We start from the raw sequence: 20218 nt of genomic DNA, 5'->3' as shown, positions 1-20218 counted from the left end.
GATTATTGTGTTCAGTTTAGATGTGTATTTTGGAGATTCGTATGACCATTTACCAACATTAATTCAAAGACTCACGTCCAACGGAAAGACGTTTATTTTAATGCAAGGCAAATAAGTAAGGATAACGAGATTATTACGAACTTCCATCCAGAAGTTCCTAATGAGCTTAATTGACTGTTATGACCAGTCAATATTCTGCTAGAATCTGACTACAGAGTTATAATGTGACGCTCCGTCGGACTAAATCTGAGACGAAAACAACCACGAAAGTCTCATTTTACCGCTTTCCTCGCAACAACAAAGCTGCGCTGCTCTCCAAAATCTGGCTGTGACAGGCCGTCTGCCCCACATGGAATACTATCGCCATTTTATTTGATTGTGTCTCTATTGTGACTAAATCCTCATTAATGCAAACTAGATTCAACATACTCAAGCCTGCACACATTGTAAATATCCCCCGAAATATTTTACCGAGCAAATGGACTGTTGCCACCTTCAATAATAATGATAATAATAGTCTTTATTGTCTCCACATCATATATTTTTGTTGTCATGGACACTTGTACAAAACATTAATAATTCTACTCGAGTTGGAAGCATTAAGACCCATTTTAACCCTCTATGGCTTCCTTTCTGAAAAATAACGTCAATTTAAAAAGATTCACACTTTAGATATTCTATTTACAATGGGATGCGGACGGGAGCTGGTGCCACTTGGACCCGGACGTAACGTAGCACTACAAAATGACGTCGGACTTAAATACTGAATTACTGTACTTGACAATGTTATGTACAGATTTAGTTTTTGGGATAAGTTAGTACTTATTTCGAATCGATCTGGAAAATGGCATAACTAGGTCTTGACATTTTTTTATATTGTTTTTGTTGAAATAAATAAATTAGTCTTCCACAACAAAGCTGTGGGTGTAAACCAGGGATATTCAATTGGGAGCTTTCTTGTGGCCCTCCGGCCATTTCTCAATTATTATTATTATTATTTTTTAATATATATATAATTAAATTCATGTAAATGTATTTTCGTTATTATGTTAACAGAATTAAGTAGGTACATGTATCAATTATCATTCAATAGAATTAAGCCAGGGCATCTTTGAACCGGAATTGAATTTATTGTATTGGGTCATTCCACACATTCCCCGGAAGACGTGTGCAGAGCGGCCCGGTGCAACTCGATTGTTTACCTGTTTTGCACAAAATGAGTGGAGAGAATTGGCGGAAAGTTGTTGCTGATGAAAACCGCCTATTCAACCCGAAATGGACAGACGACTACATATTTATTTTACCAACGCACGCCAATGCCAAACCTGTATGTTTATTATGTCAAAGAACTGTTGCAGTCTGCAAAGTTGATAACATTAGGCGACATTTTGGCGTGCATGCTGCTAAATTCAATGCAGAATACCCACCTGCGAGCGCAACTAGACATAGTAAAATAGAAAAACTAAAAAAGTCTTACGAGTCATCCACCCGTACCATTACAACCGCTGCTACAGCCCAAGAAAGGGCAACTGCTGCTTCACTACGAGTGATGTTTTCTTTGGCTAAAAAAAGAAAACCATTCCTGGATGCCGAGATGGTGAAAGAGGGTGCCATTGAGATGGTTACAGAACTTTTTGCAGAAGAGAAAATCAAAGAAGAAATACTTAATCGTATGAAGCAAGTTCCACTCTCTGACACAACGGGAGGTCAAAGGGTGGAGGTACTGTTTGAGGACTGTTTTTCTACATTACTTGCTGAACTTAAATCGACAGATTGACGCGACTGACGCGACAGATACCGCACAGCTCTCGCTGTTTGTGAGGTATTTTAATGGTGACATTTTCAAAGAGGAGTTGTTGTGCCTCTTACCGCTGACAGCCCACACTACTGGTGATGTAATGTACACTGCAGTCAAGGCTTTTTTTAACCTCCTGGTTACTGATGGCTGCCCATCTATGGTTGGAAAACAACGGGGCTTTGCATCACGCTTATCCAACGAGTTTCCGACAGTGCACACGTTACATTGCATTATTCACCAATCGGTTTTGTGTGCCAAACTGTCAGGTGATATGAAAGAGGCGATGGAGACTGTTGTGAAAATTGTCAATCACATACGATCGACATCAAGTCTGCAACACAGGCTCTTCAAGGCTCTGCTGCAAGAAAAAGATGCCCCACACGCGGAGCTGATACAACACAATGATGTCCGCTGGCTGAGCGAGGACGTGTACTGGAGCGTTTATTTTCTCTAAAAGAGGAGGTGGGGAAATTCCTATCAGGCCAGAAATCCATCAAAGCTAAAGAGCTGCTTGCATGCATGAAAACAACCGATTTCATTGCACAGGTTGCTTTTTTATGCGACATCATGAGCCACCTAAACAAACTCAACCTGCAGTTACAGGGGAGAGGGTCATGTGTGGCTGAGCTCATCGAGAATATTGCTGCTTTTCGAGTGAACCTGCGTCTCTTTTTACCTGACGTGACGGGGCGGAAGATCCACTTCCCAACATTAACATTAACATTAACATTAACATTACATCTCTGAAAACTTCACCGAGCGATTCGACGAGTTCAAGATTCCAAAAGAGCTGCTTATATTTGTGCGTGAACGCAGCTCGCGGAGTCAGTTCAGTCAGTCAACCTCAAGGGAGGTTCTTGCCATGCTCAAAGGCTCATTCTATACTCAAGGGGTTAACATGCTGCATTACTATGTGGGCGTATAAGTGTGTGCAAGTCTCACACGTCATTCGCCGATGCGGCAGTCAGCTGACCAATTGGGCAGGCTACTTAAGCTCACTAGACTCCATGCCCTTCCTGCCTTCCTCTGCTCATGGTTCCCGGTTGTATGTGATGTTTTCTGTTCCTCGTGGTTGTTGCTGCTTTTGCTGTCCGCGTGTGCAGCTACTGCTGCTTAAATTATGCTTCTCAGCTACTGTCCATGCTGTGATAAGGGCCTGCAGGTTGTATGCAAAATATTGAGTTTGATATGTTTCTGCTAATGCTGCTGAGTTCTATCATGTGGCTTCAACAAGCTTCATAATAGCCTGTTCTGGTAATTAAGCCGGATGCGCAGACAGTGCTGCAGCTTCTATTGTAATGTGGTATGTGTCTTCAGTCAAAGCCACGTTTTAATTTTGCTGATGTTTTGCCAAGTCAGCTCAGGTGCAGTGTTTGTCCCCTCCAGCTATGGGTCCTCAACTCATGTGCAGCGGTTGCCACGTGCGCTTTTATAAGCAACATTGGGCTTGGTTTCTGTAGTCAATAGTTTGTTCTGGTGTTCTGTCATGGATCCAAATGACTTTGTCCAATGAAATGTATTGTTTCAAGTCATCATAGTCATTAGGGTGTATTGTATTGTAAGTTAAGTTCTCATGTGGTGAGTCCTAGTAGGGTTTGGGATGGTTCTACACCTAGTTGCTTTCTTTCTCAAGATCTGGCAACTGCAGCTGCCTGCTTGTGTCTCCTATCAGTTTCATTAATTTTGAAGCAAGGCTTCAGTCACACTCTGCTTACTTATTACCTAACACTTTATGTGCTTTGGAAAGTATTGCTGTGAGTTAACTACCTTAATGGCAATCTATATAGATTTGGTGCTTTACTGCTTTTGTAGCCATGTGGTTTGTTGAGGTTTCCTCATTGCCATGAGGGTTTGTTCATGCTAAACTAATGCTAAAGCTAGCACCCCTTCACCCTGTGATCTATTATGTTTCAGTTTTATGCCTGGCTAACACTAATATGTCTATGCAGCAGGACAGTATCATACGTTATTGTTAATCTCAATCCATTTCAGTTATGTGCAGTGTCATTAAAGTAGGTTAAGATTGCAAATTGCATTTGCAGTAATCTCATGTCAAGCAGTCAAGTGACATAGCCTTCTGTCTACTTTATTTACTTATGTAGATTTGTTTCTAGCTGTTTATTTTTGGACGTATTTCTCAATGGGCATCATTTAATTAGTGCTTCCTTTGTCGTGGTATCATGTCTCAGCTTCACTATCCGGGTTGAGCTGTCTTGGAGAAGAGTTAAAAGCCTTAACAAACTGCTGCCTCCGTCTGCCCCTCAAGCTATCTAGCTGCCGGTCTAGTCACTCTAGTGTATACCCTCCTCACTCTCTTTGAGGTCAGAAGTTCAGATCAATTTATACGTATACGTATATAGCGTCTTGTCACCATGCGTCCCATTGCCCATTTATCACCTTTAATGTTTCAGATTCATATTGTATGTTCTGTTCAGTCCTTGAGTAGGATTAGGTAATGGCAGTGCTTCGTGGGACTGAAGATGTTTCAGAAGGTGGTAGGCTAGCAGCTTGCTGCGTTGCTTCATTTCTGCACAGCTAACATCACTGCCAGGAGCTCTAAATTGAAACTCCTAAGCATTAATTCATCACTTATCTGTCTATGTTCGCAGCAAGCTTGGCTTCTGTGTCGCAGTGCTTGTGCGACCTATCGTTTGTGGTTTCCCCGGTGCAGTCTGGGAAATGTACTCTGCCAGTTGTATTCAGATCAGTAATTGATTTGATGTCGCTCAGTGCCACTATAGTATTGAGTAACAGCATTAGGCAAACATCTCAGCGATGACGTTTAACGTCTATTTACCTATTTACCTAATGGATACATTATAAGTTTGGGTTGGTTGCAAACTTGCATAGGAGGCCTTTGCTATGTTTCAATTGAAACAGGCCTCCACCCTCAGGGCGCCTTCGAGCGCCGACTGACAGTCAAACCCCCGCCACCCTTGGCCTCGCTCACTCGCTGCCTTACTCTCTCCCACAAGGTTAAGTTACACTTATTTCCTGTTAATAACCATGGGTAAAAATGTGCGGCTTGGGAGGTAAAGTGGAGACACTTATCATGAAGGGACGACAGGATGAGGATAGGTGGTGGTGTTGCTGCGTAATCGTCCAGAGTAATGGCTGCGTGCGATATTGATCAGACTCAAAACTATTGTATCAATACACCTGCATCAACAAGATAATCATGTCATAGGTATATGGAGGCCTCATATTTGGTCTCGAAATGAGCCTCCAGATTCCACCTCATTCAGCAGTGTGTCATCAGGACGACGGATCCAAATGTTTGGCTCATGGTGCTCATTAAATGTCTATGTTAAAGTAGTCTATAGTTGTGCAGATGGCCAGTATATCTTGTTAATCTTTCAACGTTGCAGTTGGTAGGGATGCTACCGATTTTCTCTGCGGCTGCTTGGTAGCTACTTTATCAGGTGGAATCTTATTGTAAGCCTACATCTTCTGATACCAGCCCAGCGGCCTCGTGGTTAGACGTGTCCGCCCCTGGACTGGGAGGTTGCGCCTCGATCACCGGCTGGGTCTTTCCAAAGACTCTAAAAAAAATGGGACCCAGTGCCTCCTTCGATCCTCTGCACTCGGCACCAATGGTAGGAATGGAGTAAGTCCCTGCGTCATACTAGCGTCACGTCCAGGGGCTGTACGTGTACATCAATCTGCCTCACTCTACTGAAACAAGAGTTAGGCTCCTGCCCTCGGGCCTCATGACACGGCAAGGCTGTTTTTCTGCTCATCTTAGTTATTGCAACTAATGGCATTGGATGACAGTAATCAATTCATAGTTAATTCCATAGATGTTGTCAAATAACCGTAGCCTTTGTCATTGCTTCTTCATAGAAGCGGTTTAGTGTTATGTTTAATTAATACATGTATTAATAATAATTAATATTTAATACAAATAAGTGGCTATTCAGGACAGGCACATATCTAGGCATGCTTTTTCTCAAAGCATATCATGTTTTATCTGTGGCTCATTCGTTCATCAGGTTCATGACCCCCAGATGATCTTTTGGTCCTAAGCTTTCTTTCAGCACATTCACAGATGTCCTGGGTCGCTCAGTCTGGAGATTCACCAATACTTCTTCAGCCGGTGTGGGCCGGTTGGGGTTTCTTTGAAAGTGATGGTTCTAGTATCTAGCGAAGAAGTAAGTCCATCACCATCACCCATGTGCAGGCTGCAGCGCTGTCGATCCTGCAGCATTTTAGATTGCTTGCATGGGACATAGTACTAGTGTATCTCATCTTAGTTCTGGACGAGGGTGGTATCGAACAGTTCTCGGGTCTGCATGACATGAAGCTTATTTTAACTTATTTAAAGCTCATAATCAATTGCTCAAAGGCCACACGAGGGCTATGCCGCTCATGTAAGTTAATTCATAAAGGGCCTCTATCACTTGGGTGTTTAAATAGTTTAGGATTAAGATCAAAGGCTTCTCTCTTTAAGTATTGGTATCTCGGCTTGTGTGGTGTGGGAAGTCTGTTCTGCTGATCTCAACCCTCAGCATGATCTCTGTTTTCCGATCCGTGCTTAGGATCCCCTATTCACTCTTTAATTAATTCAGTCAGGATGAAGTATAAGTAACTCTGTCTCTGCTTGTGTCTTTTAGTTCTGCATTGGGCAACCTGCTCTGGCTGCGTTCTGGATTCCGTAAGGTGGCGTGAGCCCTGCTTAATCGGCTATCGGTCTCCTCAGCACATTACCTGGCTACTCCCGATTCTACTGCCACGCTGATGCACCAGTCGCCACCTGGAACTCAGGCCAATGGTCCTCAGCTGCCCATGAATCATCATCATGTGCATCTAATCGGAAGAGCTTTCAGTTGTTTATTCAGGATGTAATGAGTGCAAGTGCTGTATTCGATCAGGAATGGTAATCTTATTACCTTGCATATACGGTGGTCGCTGGGGGTAGTTCAATTGGTGGCCTAATGTTAATAATGGTTTGTTGATGTTCCTCTTCAGTGGCATTAAAGGAACATCGGGGTAATGGTGGTTTCCTCACTCTGGCGTTAGAGGAACGTTGGGGTAACATAAATGGTTGCACTACATGTAAGATCTGTGAAATAGTTCAGGTAAGCTTCACGTCTACGGCGTGCGCCATGCAGTCATAGCTACACGTAGCTCACGTAAAGTTAAAATATCCGTGCAGGATCCAGAAATGCATAGCCGTGGCATTTCGTCACTATCGAGTGGGACATCTGCCCGGATGTGTATCGGTTGAGAATTCCTGTAGGCTGATGGTGTTTCCTCATAAGGAACGTCTGCGTAATTGGGCCAATGGTGTCCTCATACTGGCAGTAGAGGAACGTTGGCGTTGCACTACACGTAAGCCCTGCGAAAGCAGTTGTAGAATATTCCTCTATAGTGGCAATAGAGGAATGGCCTATCGGCGAGCGCAGCCATGCAGGCCTTTTTCGCTGGGCAGAGTTCCTACAGGTCGTTATAGCTAATGGCTTATAGTTCAGTTTCTCCTCAAGCTCATGTTTAGCTCTAGAGAAACAGTAGGCCGATGGCGTTTCCTCATACTGGTGTAGAGGACGTCGGCATAACGGTGAATGGTTGCACTACACGTAAGCCCTGCGAAAGCAGCTGTAGAATATTCCTCTATAGTGGCAATAGAGGAATGGCCTATCGGCGAGCACAGCCATGCAGGCCTTTTTCAGTTTAAGCTTAAGGTTAGTATGCTTGTACTCCAAACCAAATGGGTTTTGAGTCCGGCTTTCACCCCACACATTACTTTTCTCAGAGATAAGCCTCACGGCTCGCAGTCATGGCTACACATAGCTCACGTAAAGTTAAAATATCCGTGCAAGATCCAGAAATGCATAGCCGTTGCATTTCGTCACTATCGAGTGGGACATCTGCCCGGATGTGTATCGGTTGAGTCTTCCCGTAGGGCGTTCTCGGTTCTGCTTTGTTGGGGGGGGTTAGCATATCCGTGCAGGTTCCAGAAATGCATATTTGCATTTCGTCACTGTGCATTCATAGTGGGTCACCTGCCCGGATCGACGGTGAGAGTTCACCAAAGGTATGTGTGTTGGGGGGTTATTGTATATCTATCTCCCTGCTCTTATGTTTTATGATGTTGCTTAATCATGCCGAGCAGGGAGAAATCCAGCAGAGCCGAACGCCAAGTCAAATATCATATGCACACTTGTTACTCATTCTACAATAAATATTGTTTAATCTATTCGTGAGTTGTCTGACTGAAATCAAACGCAGCTCGCGGAGTCAGTTCAGTCAGTCAACCTCAAGGGAGGTTCTTGCCATGCTCAAAGGCTCATTCTATACTCAAGGGGTTAACATGCTGCATTACTATGTGGGCGTATAAGTGTGTGCAAGTCTCACACGTCATTCGCCGATGCGGCAGTCAGCTGACCAATTGGGCAGGCTACTTAAGCTCACTAGACTCCATGCCCTTCCTGCCTTCCTCTGCTCATGGTTCCCGGTTGTATGTGATGTTTTCTCCCACCACCACCCCAGCACCACCGGTGGGCTCTGCTATTTATGCTCCCCATGGGGGGGTTATTGTATATCTATCTCCCTGCTCTTATGTTTTATGATGTTGCTTAATCATGCCGAGCAGGGAGAAATCCAGCAGAGCCGAACGCCAAGTCAAATATCATATGCACACTTGTTACTCATTCTACAATAAATATTGTTTAATCTATTCGTGAGTTGTCTGACTGAACTGTGGTGAAGTTGATGAACTTCAACATATATGTCCTTCCGGGACCTGCTGAGTTCACCCCCAAAGGACCAGAAGAGGAACTTCAGCTTGCATTAGCTGGGCTTGGAAAAAGGCTTATTAGTCTGCCAGATAAATGTGACCATGATGAGGTATCTGTCTATGCTAAATGATGAATACATATTGATAATTTGCTGTATAGTGGGTTGTTTTCTTATTATTTTATTTCTTTTTTTTGTCTTCCCAAGCTGCAGACATTGAAAGGAGGCTGGATTTTATACAAGTCTTCAGGTAACATTGTTCACCATTGTCGATGATAAAAATCCCCAGAGAAAATCCTTCGCATTAACCATTAACATCACGCTTCAAATAGTTTTACAGTCTTATTTGCCTGATATTAATTGATGTATCATCTAGGTTTTTATGGACACGCTTTCATTTTAAAATTAGGTGGTAGCGGACGTCGGAAGTTGTCGGTCATTTTACAGGCCCCTGGCGGGTACACCACCAACGCCCTCAAGACTGTATCCAACAATGGAAAGATCACAATATATCTTGCTCCACTGCAAGAGGAGATGTCAACTGAGCCACTGCCCTACGACGCTCCTGAGTTTGCCAGGATGCCAAAGGCGAACTGCATAAAGTGTGCATGTCTATTCCCTGTGCAGATGTTACATTTACACCGGCAGGGATGCACTGCCAATGTAAGCCCCTTTTTTTTGGGTGGGGGGTGGGGGGGGTTCTGTGTGAATGACCATCTACAGCTATAACTCTCTTGTATTTTCTTAAGGAGATCGAATGTGACCCATCTGCTGAGGAAGACTGCGAAAGCGAGCCATCGGCTGAAGACTGGACTTTCATTGAGGAGCCAGTACGTGCTGCAGCAGTCGGAGACCTTCCTACAGCTGAGCTTGAAGTCTCCACAGACTTGACAGGATCCTATGAGGTAATCGAGGCAGTAATGAAGGCTTATAGATTGTACTTCAATAACACATCTATTGTTCACATTGTACTTCAATAACACATCTATTGTACACATTGTACTTCAGTAACACATCTACTGTACAGATTATACTTCAGTAACGCATCTATTGTATAGATTGTACTTCTGCAACCATCTGCTTTTCTGTCCAGGACATTGTTGTCAGAGTTCTTGGCGGATACAGGGTGTGGATTGGATTGACCGACAGCGAGACAGAAGGAGTGTGGAAGTGGGTGGATGGAACACCACTGACCACACCAACGTAAGACTTTACCTTCATTATTCTACTCACACATTTTAATTACATTAACCCTATTTCTTTTTCACATTTGTCTAAATGGTAGCCTATTAAAACCTATAAAAAAGGACAATTATACTGTATCTGTTTCAATTATCCAGTATGTAATACCAACAATAGCATAATTTGAAGTCACGATTAAAGGTATATCAGTGATTTTACTTAATTCAAATACTTATTGTTTTGTTTTGTTGTGATAATCCTCTCTACTATAGAGTGTGCTGACCATATAAGGAGTTCCTCCCTGTCCCCAGTTAACCCCTGGGGGTCAAAAAACCTTAGGTTTCGTTTTTGGCTCTCTATCCTGATTGGATGAAAGGCTTTGCCACCTAGCAAAAATCACTGAATATACCTTTAAAAAACAAAACATTTAGAGAAACAAAGCATTGTTGTGAAGGTATTGTAATGTATTAAATGTATATACTTCTACAGGTACTGGTGGAGTGGTCAGCCTGATGATGATGGTGATGAAGACTGTGGCAGTGATGGAGGACAAGACTGTGGTGATGAAGGAGGACAAGACTGTGGTATATCTGGTCATGGACGATGGAACGACAAACTATGTTCTCAACTTAACCGCTGGATTTGTGAAATAGTTTTCTAGAGTTATCTAGTGATGGTGATGTGTATTAGTCAAAGGACCACTTCACCACTTTTCAACCTATCTTCATATAGTAGGTCCTCACAAATAATCATTTTTTGTCTGTGTCCCAAGGGAGGGCTGTGGGCAGTTCAGAAACCATCTTCCAGTGACATCATCGATGGGGAATACAAGCTAATAGAAACTGCAGGCTTTCTAGTCCTGAAAAGCTGCAATGCGAAAATGGAAGCCATCGTTCTCACGGGTGCTCACCGATTCACAATCTATCCGCTTTTTGTTTTTGTACATCAAATACACGACCTGATGTGAGCTTGTAGATCTGCTATATTATCCCCCCCCCCCCCCCCCTGAATAGGCATGCTGGGGTTCAAGAGGATATTTGATATTGACATTTCCATTATATAGGGTATATTATGCGCATGACATCATCATACCCGGAAGTTATGCGAGAACGCCTACTGAGTGGCAAAAAGACTCCTTTCTGGCCTCGGCAGGTCAGACATCCAAACAGATCTGATTGCATTTAAACAAGTTTAATGTTAAACTCACTTTATGAATGCGCATATATATACCCTCTATTTATGTAATACATGAATAATAGCCAGCATCTGTTTTACTTTAAAATTTCATCCCACAATTAATGTGCAACCTATTTTGTTCACCCATTGTCATTATCTAATGCAGGGGTGGGCAACTGGCGGCCCGGGGGCCACATGCGGCCCCCACCTTCACTTAATGTGGCCCTCAGGTTAATATCAGAATACTGATATAATGTTGGTTCACAGCTGTTTACAACTCCACAACATGCAAACATGACCTGCTTTAATTACTTCAGTCTAAATCTGTAGCTCAATGCTTCAACACACGTATAATTAAAGGCATTTGAAATTACATAAAAATGTAAATTTTCAGGATTCCAATTCGAGTATAGCAAAAATAGCCGATCTACAAGCTCAAAACGTGTCGCAGCGCGACGCGTTTTGAGCTTGTAGATCGGCTATTTTTGCTACGACAGTAATATATGGCCCTATAGGGAGTGAGTGTGGAAATAGAATCTCCATCGTCAAAGTTGCCCACCCCTGATCTAATGTAATTCTGGACGCTACACTGACTCCCTCTGCCAACCTGGGGAGAGCAACGGACTGGACGCTACACTGACTCCCTCTGCCAACCTGGGGAGAGCAACGGACTGGACGCTACACTGACTCCCTCTGCCAACCTGGGGAGAGCAACGGACTGGACGCTACACTGACTCCCTCTGCCAACCTGGGGAGAGCAACGGACTGGACGCTACACTGACTCCCTCTGCCAACCTGGGGAGAGCAACGGACTGGACGCTACACTGACTCCCTCTGCCAACCTGGGGAGAGCAACGGACTGGACGCTACACTGACTCCCTCTGCCAACCTGGGGAGAGCAACGGACTGGACGCTACACTGACTCCCTCTGCCAACCTGGGGAGAGCAACGGACTGGACGCTACACTGACTCCCTCTGCCAACCTGGGAAGAGCAACGGACTGGACGCTACATTGACTCCCTCTGCCAACCTGGGGAGAGCAATGGACTGGACGCTACACTGACTCCCTCTGCCAACCTGGGGAGAGCAACGGACTGGACGCTACACTGACTCCCTCTGCCAACCTGGGGAGAGCAACGGACTGGACGCTACACTGACTCCCTCTGCCAACCTGGGGAGAGCAACGGACTGGACGCTACACTGACTCCCTCTGCCAACCTGGGGAGAGCAACGGACTGGACGCTACACTGACTCCCTCTGCCAACCTGGGGAGAGCAATGGACTGGACGCTACACTGACTCCCTCTGCCAACCTGGGGAGAGCAACGGACTGGACGCTACACTGACTCCCTCTGCCAACCTGGGGAGAGCAACGGACTGGACGCTACACTGACTCCCTCTGCCAACCTGGGGAGAGCAACGGACTGGACGCTACACTGACTCCCTCTGCCAACCTGGGGAGAGCAACGGACTGGACGCTACACTGACTCCCTCTGCCAACCTGGGGAGAGCAACGGACTGACCTCATGAAGTTCCTTCTTCTGTTTAATAATGTAACACCACAGACAGATAGATCAATAAAGTGTTTGTGATGAAACTGGGTTTGGTCCAAATCAGGTTGTTAATTAAAACACTGAATGTTATAATATAAATACAACATGTACATGAACTCTAATCACTGACACTGTAAATTACTGTTACATTACATACATGTAGAATTGATCACATCAATGTTGTGTTTGTGACACCAGGGGGTTGATATAAACTGCTCTACCTCATGATAAAGAGTACACTTTAGTAACTAAATTAATGTACAGGATGTGCAGTTGAATAATAAACATCCCTGAGTTTGGACTTCTTTAAATGTAGGTCAACAGATGAGGAACAACTTCAGATATTTACATATCTAGACAACACCAGTTGCTGTTTAAAATATAATTATATGTAAATTACTTCAAATGAGAAGTTCTGAAAAGGCAGCCGTACAGAATTACACAGTGGAGGAAGGTGCTACTGCATGGGGCAGATGTTGCTGTTCAGCTGTCGTCACTATTTTAAATGTTATTATAAAATACAACCCTAACACACCAAGACAATTAATACCTGTTGTCAATTACACTAGTAAAGAAAGCAAAGATTTGAGTTGAAAGAATATTCAAAGATTTGCACCAAATCTTCGCACAATAGCTAAAGTATAAAGTCTGTGAAAGATTTCACGTAAATTGCACAGACATTTTGAGGGGCAGGCCGGTTGCCGGCAGGCTGCCTTAACCCATTCTGACCTGAGATCAGATTCATACGAGGTTTCCGCCGGACACACACTGGGTCTGATTAACCCATTCTTTTTCTTTTTCTTTTTTATTTTATATATTTTTTTTTGCGGCTTACGCCTTTTATTGATTTTTTTTTTGAAGGGACAGACAGTAGGCTGACAGGAAGCGGGAGAGAGATGGGGGGATGACATGCAGTAAAGGCCGTGTCGGGTCCGGGAGTCGAACCCGCGGCACACTGCGACTGGATTACCAGTCCGGTGCCCAGACCGTTACGCTACGGCCTGGGCCTGATTAACCCATTCTGACCTGAGATCAGATTCTATTTTTAAATAGCTAAAGCATAACATGATGCCGACACCAAAATGGGTGCCCGGTCAGAATGGGTTAATAGTGTGACATTTATAGATTTTGGGGCCTAAATAATACATTAGAAGCTTTTTATCAAGAATTGATCAATGTCACCATGGTACACATACTGTACTTTTGTTTTTCTTTTTCAAAAGGGCACATTGCCAAAAGGGCACTCCCTAGCCCAGGGGTAGGCAACCTTAGGGCACTCCCTAGCCCAGGGGTAGGCAAAGGGCACTCCCTAGCCCAGGGGTAGGCAACCTTAGGGCACTCCCTAGCCCAGGGGTAGGCAACCTTAGGCAACATTGGCACAGGGGAGGGTGGTCACTGGCGCACTGGCATAAGTGTGTGAGTGAGATCTTTTATTTTAATATTAAGAAGTATTAAAAAAAAAGGTTTAGTCTGAGAAATGAAGTCCCCTCACATCTATATATAAATTACACCCTGCACATAATTCTACATTCACTCAAACTCTGGGCTCTGAGTCTGTGTGAAAGAAAATAGGCCACATGAAAAGGTTATGTACAGCCTATGGACAATCAAAATCAGATGGAAATATTACATTAAATGTGGTGACATAATTAAACTTAATGTTGATACGGCACACTGATTATCAAGAACATAGCACTTTATGTCAAAAAGGTTGCCGACCCCTGCCCTAGCCTATTGTCTATCTGTGCACGCCACTGCTGTACACAGACGGACGGACGGACGGACGGAGTGCAAAAAATACTCTCTCCCCGTGCCTTCGGCCTGGTGGAGACAAAAATACTCTCTCCCCGTGCCTTCGGCCTGGTGGAGACAATGAAGAAGTCATTAGTCATGTTTAACAGTCTGTCTTATTGCTAGTAAATGTAAATTCACCACCATCATTGAATTACGTTTCCTCTGGCATTTTGTTTAAGTCACACCGGTGGGCATTTATCAAATGGGAAGTTTGCTGGATTAAATTACCGGTATACTTCACTATTCTTTCAAAGCGTTCAATGTCATTTTCCTCTTTTGTGACTATAAGTCTATAACAACAAGTTTCAGAACAGATCAGTTTGACAATGAACTACAATGACTGAGGACGTGTATGTCAACACCGGGCCATATCCGACCAAGAAGGTCCGATCTGGCCGAGGAGAGATGGAGATGCAGGAGAGAGGAGAGAGAGAAGAGGAGACAGGCGACATCTATCTGATTCCAGACGACCAGGACCCCATCTATGTGACTCCAGACCCCCCGGACCCCATCTATGTGATTCCAGACGACCCGGACCCCATCTATGAGACTCCAGACGACCAGGACCCCATCTATGTGACTCCAGACGACCAGGACCCCATCTATGTGACTCCAGACCCCCCGGACCCCATCTATGTGATTCCAGACGATCAGGACCCCATCTATGTGACTCCAGACGACCCGGACCCCATCTATGTGATTCCAGACGACCCGGACCCCATCTATGAGACTCCAGACGACCAGGACCCCATCTATGTGACTCCAGACCCCCCGGACCCCATCTATGTGATTCCAGATGACCAGGACCCCATCTATGTGACTCCAGACGACCAGGACCCCATCTATGAGACTCCAGACGACCAGGACCCCATCTATGTGACTCCAGACCCCCCGGACCCCATCTATGTGACTCCAGACGACCAGGACCCCATCTATGTGACTCCAGACGACCAGGACCCCATCTATGTGACTCCAGACGACCAGGACCCCATCTATGTGACTCCAGACGACCAGGACCCCATCTATGTGACTCCAGACCCCCCGGACCCCATCTATGTGATTCCAGACGATCAGGACCCCATCTATGTGACTCCAGACGACCCGGACCCCATCTATGTGATTCCAGACGACCCGGACCCCATCTATGAGACTCCAGACGACCAGGACCCCATCTATGTGACTCCAGACCCCCCGGACCCCATCTATGTGATTCCAGATGACCAGGACCCCATCTATGTGACTCCAGACGACCAGGACCCCATCTATGAGACTCCAGACGACCAGGACCCCATCTATGTGACTCCAGACCCCCCGGACCCCATCTATGTGACTCCAGACGACCAGGACCCCATCTATGTGACTCCAGACGACCAGGACCCCATCTATGTGACTCCAGACGACCAGGACCCCATCTATGTGACTCCAGACGACCAGGACCCCATCTATGAGACTCCAGACCCTGGGACACAGAACAACACAGCACAGGAGCAGCTTGGAGGTATAACATTATAACTAATATTGTATACAAAAGGTTAACCCATTCTGACCTGAGATCAGATTCATACGAGGTTTCCAGTGGACACACACTGGTCTGATTAACCCATTCTGACCTGAGATCAGATTCTAAAAATGTCAGTCGTTCTTCTATTTAAAAAAAAATAGCAGACCTACAAGCTCGTAGCGCGCCACTCGGTGGCGCGCTATGAGCTTGTAGATCTGCTATTTTTAAATAGCTAAAGCATAACATAATGCTAACACCAAAAGGGGTTCCCGCGCAGAATGGGCTAATATTGTATACAAAAGGTTAACTAATATATGTATGGATGTTAGTGTTACACACGGACAGTGTAGTGGTGTAGGGTGAACTCTACTATACTAAAACACTTCAAGGTGTCATGTCATGCTTAAAAATAATTAAAATAATAATCATCATCAGAAACAATGGCCCTCATTTATCAGCATTTATCAATTATCCGCATGACCTTGAACTTGAACGTGCGCCTGGACAAAAACCACGCCAGGTCGGGGGCTGTCGTGTAGGCTGTGTCCTCACCCGTTTCTCTGTCGTAGAAAAGCGGAGCAGCGTTGTTTGACCAGCTGACAGGCTGTCACAGGCATCTAAACATTATGTATTCACTCCTAAAATGTTAATATAAAACTGTATATGTATATGGGCTACATGTAAAAAGAAAAGGAATACATCAATGATGTGTCTTTGTGTCATGTGAAATTGGTAGGAGATTTCCAACTTTACGAGCAATTAAAATTGCGTAATTAAAAACAATATGCCATTTAGGCATAAATGGACTGAACACCTTTTTTTCCAATTGTAGGCTATAGGCGTAAGGGGCTTAATCATTCACCCATTTAAATATCGTCGCTGTCTGATGAAAAACACGTATGTCCATTTTTTATGATTTTCACTTTTTGCTATAGTTGTGCTCTCTGCGTTGTGCTCTCTCTACTGGTCTCGGTTGATGTGTTAATGGCCAATGAAAAGGTGTTTTATTTAACAATCTATTTAACACGCATCACCATTGGACGTTCAACCTGTCCATCACAGCGCGTATGTAAGGGGAGTGGAGATACGCTGAAACAAAACTCCCCATTGGATGTGGGACCTGTCCATCACACCGCGTATGCAAAGGGGTGTGGAGATACGCTGAAACAATCATTCCCATTGGACGTGGGACCTGTCCATCACACCGCACGTATTGAACCGCGGGAAAAAAAGGGGCGAAACTTTTCACAGAGACAGGATAGCTTACTTTTGCGGACACGGAATTTGACATTTTTACAAGGTAAAGTACCACCAAAAGTGTTTTTTGACAACTGTATGTTAGGTTATGCTAACGACCATGTTCACGATTGTCCTAGACTTCATGTGAATTGTTATTTTTGTTAAACATAGCCACGTTTGGGACCTCAACCCCTCTATTTTAGCTCCGGAGCTAATGGACACTGAATTCTTCAACGCTGTAATCTACTTTTCAGTATTATATTTCACATCGATGATGTATTCAATGGAGGAGCTGTGTGCCATAGTTAACGTCAAGTGTGTCAGGGGCAGACATGATAAAGCAGAGGCTGCAGAGAGCAGTGAAAGCAGCGAGGAAGGTTTGTGGAATTACAAAACAACTTGTGTGTGTGTGTGTGTGTGTGTGTGTGTGTGTGTGTGTGTGTGTGTGTGTGTGTGTGTGTGTGTGTGTCGGCTGGGAAAAATTAGAACCAAATGTGTTATTTACCTTAAAGGACCACTTTTCAACCTATCTTCATAGGTCTTCACTAATAATCATGATAACATGGCATTTTTTTAAACATAAATGGACATATCTGCTGTATATCATCACAATAATGTCAACTTATATCATTCATGTGAGATCAACCACATTTATTTTCTTCAGAAGCGACTATGGAGGACTCATCAATTGGGGAGATGGAAGGTTTGACACACTCACTCACACTCTCTCACACACACACACACACACACACACACACACACACACACACACACACACGGGGGGGGGCTAACCACATTTGTTTTCTTGTTTTTCTTCAGAAGCAGCTGTGGAAGACTCATCAATTGGGGAAGGGGAGATAGAAGGTTTGACACACACACACACACACACACACACAGGGCTAGTCATGGCTGGGGGGGGGTCAGTGTTTCCTAGCTGACCGGTGCAAAGACTCACCAAGTAAGGTTTGTGGTAAAATGAGGATTAAGAGCAATTGCATTCATTGTACATTGTGTTCCTCTTTATTTTTTGTTTTATCAGATGTGCTTGATTCATCATGGACACTTCAATTAGAGCTGGATAATTCTCCTGGTGCTGATGAATCCAGAGGTATTATTATTATTTATTTAGAGCCTTATTCTGTACACACACATGATGCACAATACATCATGTGATGCTTTGCAATATTGTGAACGCAAAGCAATGCATGATGAGAGAGAGGGAACATTTGATTTTTTTTTCTGCAGGAGAAGGAGTTGAGCAGCACAGTAGACTGAGTAGAGTCTTGGAGAGCAGTGGAGTCGAGGATGACCACCACTCAAGTGGGGACGAAGGTTTGTGGAACACTAGCCTTAAGTCAGCCAGAGCAAAGGGTGCACAATCTAGTGACACTGAATAACAGGTGTGTGAACATTGCATTCAGTTTGTCTGTCTTTCTTTCCCAGATCCACTGGATCAAACCTGGACATCTAAAGATGACCAAAGTGGTGTTTCTCCTGGTGCTGCTGAATCAGGCTATGAAGGTATTATTAGCCTTTCTCTCTCTCACTCACACACACACACACACACACACACACACACACACACACACACACACACGGGGGGGCTAACCACATTTGTTTTCTTGTTTTTCTTCAGAAGCAGCTGTGGAAGACTCATCAATTGGGGACGGGGAGATAGAAGGTTTGACACACACACACACACACACACACACACACACACACACACACACACACACACACACACACACACACACACACACACACACACACACACAGGGCTAGTCATGGCTGGGGGGGGTCAGTGTTTCCTAGCTGACCGGTGCAAAGACTCACCAAGTAAGGTTTGTGGTAAAATGAGGATTAAGAGCAATTGCATTCATTGTACATGGTGTTCCTCTTTATTTTTTGTTTTATCAGATGTGCTTGATTCATCATGGACACTTCAATTAGAGCTGGATAATTCTCCTGGTGCTGATGAATCCAGAGGTATTATTATTTATTTAGAGCCTTATTCTGTACACACACATGATGCACAATACATCATGTGATGCTTTGCAATATTGTGAACGCAAAGCAATGCATGATGAGAGAGAGGGAACATTTGATTTTTTTTCTGCAGGAGAAGGAGTTGAGCAGCACAGTAGACTGAGTAGAGTCTTGGAGAGCAGTGGAGTTGAGGATGACCACCACTCAAGTGGGGACGAAGGTTTGTGGAACACTAGCCTTAAATCAGCCAGAGCAAAGGGTGCACAGTCTAGTGACACTGAATAACAGGTGTGTGAACATTGCATTCAGTTTGTCTGTCTTTCTTTCCCAGATCCACTGGATCAAACCTGGACATCTAAAGATGACCAAAGTGGTGTTTCTCCTGTTGCTGCTGAATCAGGCTATGAAGGTATTAGCCTTTATGTAAAATGACAGAGGTGATGTGAATGCTGCATGTTAGCTAGTTGGAATTTTGTCTCTCACAGACAAACATACACGACAAGAGGGAGAGAGAGAGACCCTCACTCACACTTGAATATATATTTTCTGTTCAGGAGAAGAAGTTGAGCATCACTCGAATGTGGAGGATGAAGACGGAGTTGAGGACGACTTCTCAAGTGGGGGAGAAGAAGGTTTGTGGAACACTAGGCTTAAGTTAGCCAGAGCAAGAAATGCAAAATGCTGGCAACACTGAATTATGTCAACATTGCATTCAGTTTTTGTTCCTCTTTCTTTCCCAGATACACTTGATCGAACCTGGACACCTGAACTTGACCATAATGGTGATTCTCCAGGTGAATCTGAATCTGGAAATGAAGGTATTATCATTATTAATATGGACACATTGATGCACATGTGTGTAATGTGGTATTGTGCATGTTGGCTATTTAATGCTTCGTTCAACTACACATCCATAAATGCACACGAGGGGCTCCACACACATACAGAGAGAGGGAGAGAGACTCACACACTTAACAGTCTGAATTTTTTTGTAACCATATTTAGGAGCTGAGATGGAAGAGGACTCCTCATGTGGTGATGCTGGTCTGGGGAGGAAGAGGAGAAATCCAGACAACTGGAAGAGCAACATCCAGAAGAGGAGGAGAATGAGTGGCAAGTCATATCTTGGGAGGAAGAATCGAGAGTCTGTGTTAAAGGAGGAAAGAAAAATGGGTGTGTCTGTTCATCCTAGGTACAACATGGATGGCAGTATGGAGTACAAGATCAACCACTCGGATGCCTGGAAGCCCTACGA

The 20218-nt window shown here is 44.3% G+C and overlaps 1 long non-coding RNA gene across 1 annotated transcript; it reads left to right on the top strand.

Annotated features, from left to right (window-relative positions):
* The first annotated feature begins 18594 nt into the window (after positions 1-18594).
* On the top strand, positions 18595-19183 carry LOC310870448. The gene is made up of 3 exons (XR_014570238.1): positions 18595-18658; positions 18895-18963; positions 19097-19183. It is a non-coding gene; the product is annotated as an uncharacterized lncRNA (long non-coding RNA).
* Positions 19184-20218: the final 1035 nt, after the last annotated feature.

Source organism: Protomyctophum parallelum (assembly GCF_964188405.1).
Source record: "Protomyctophum parallelum genome assembly, chromosome: 14".
NCBI classification, from domain to species: Eukaryota; Metazoa; Chordata; class Actinopteri; order Myctophiformes; family Myctophidae; genus Protomyctophum; species Protomyctophum parallelum.
This window is presented reverse-complemented; position numbering and strand designations above follow the sequence as displayed.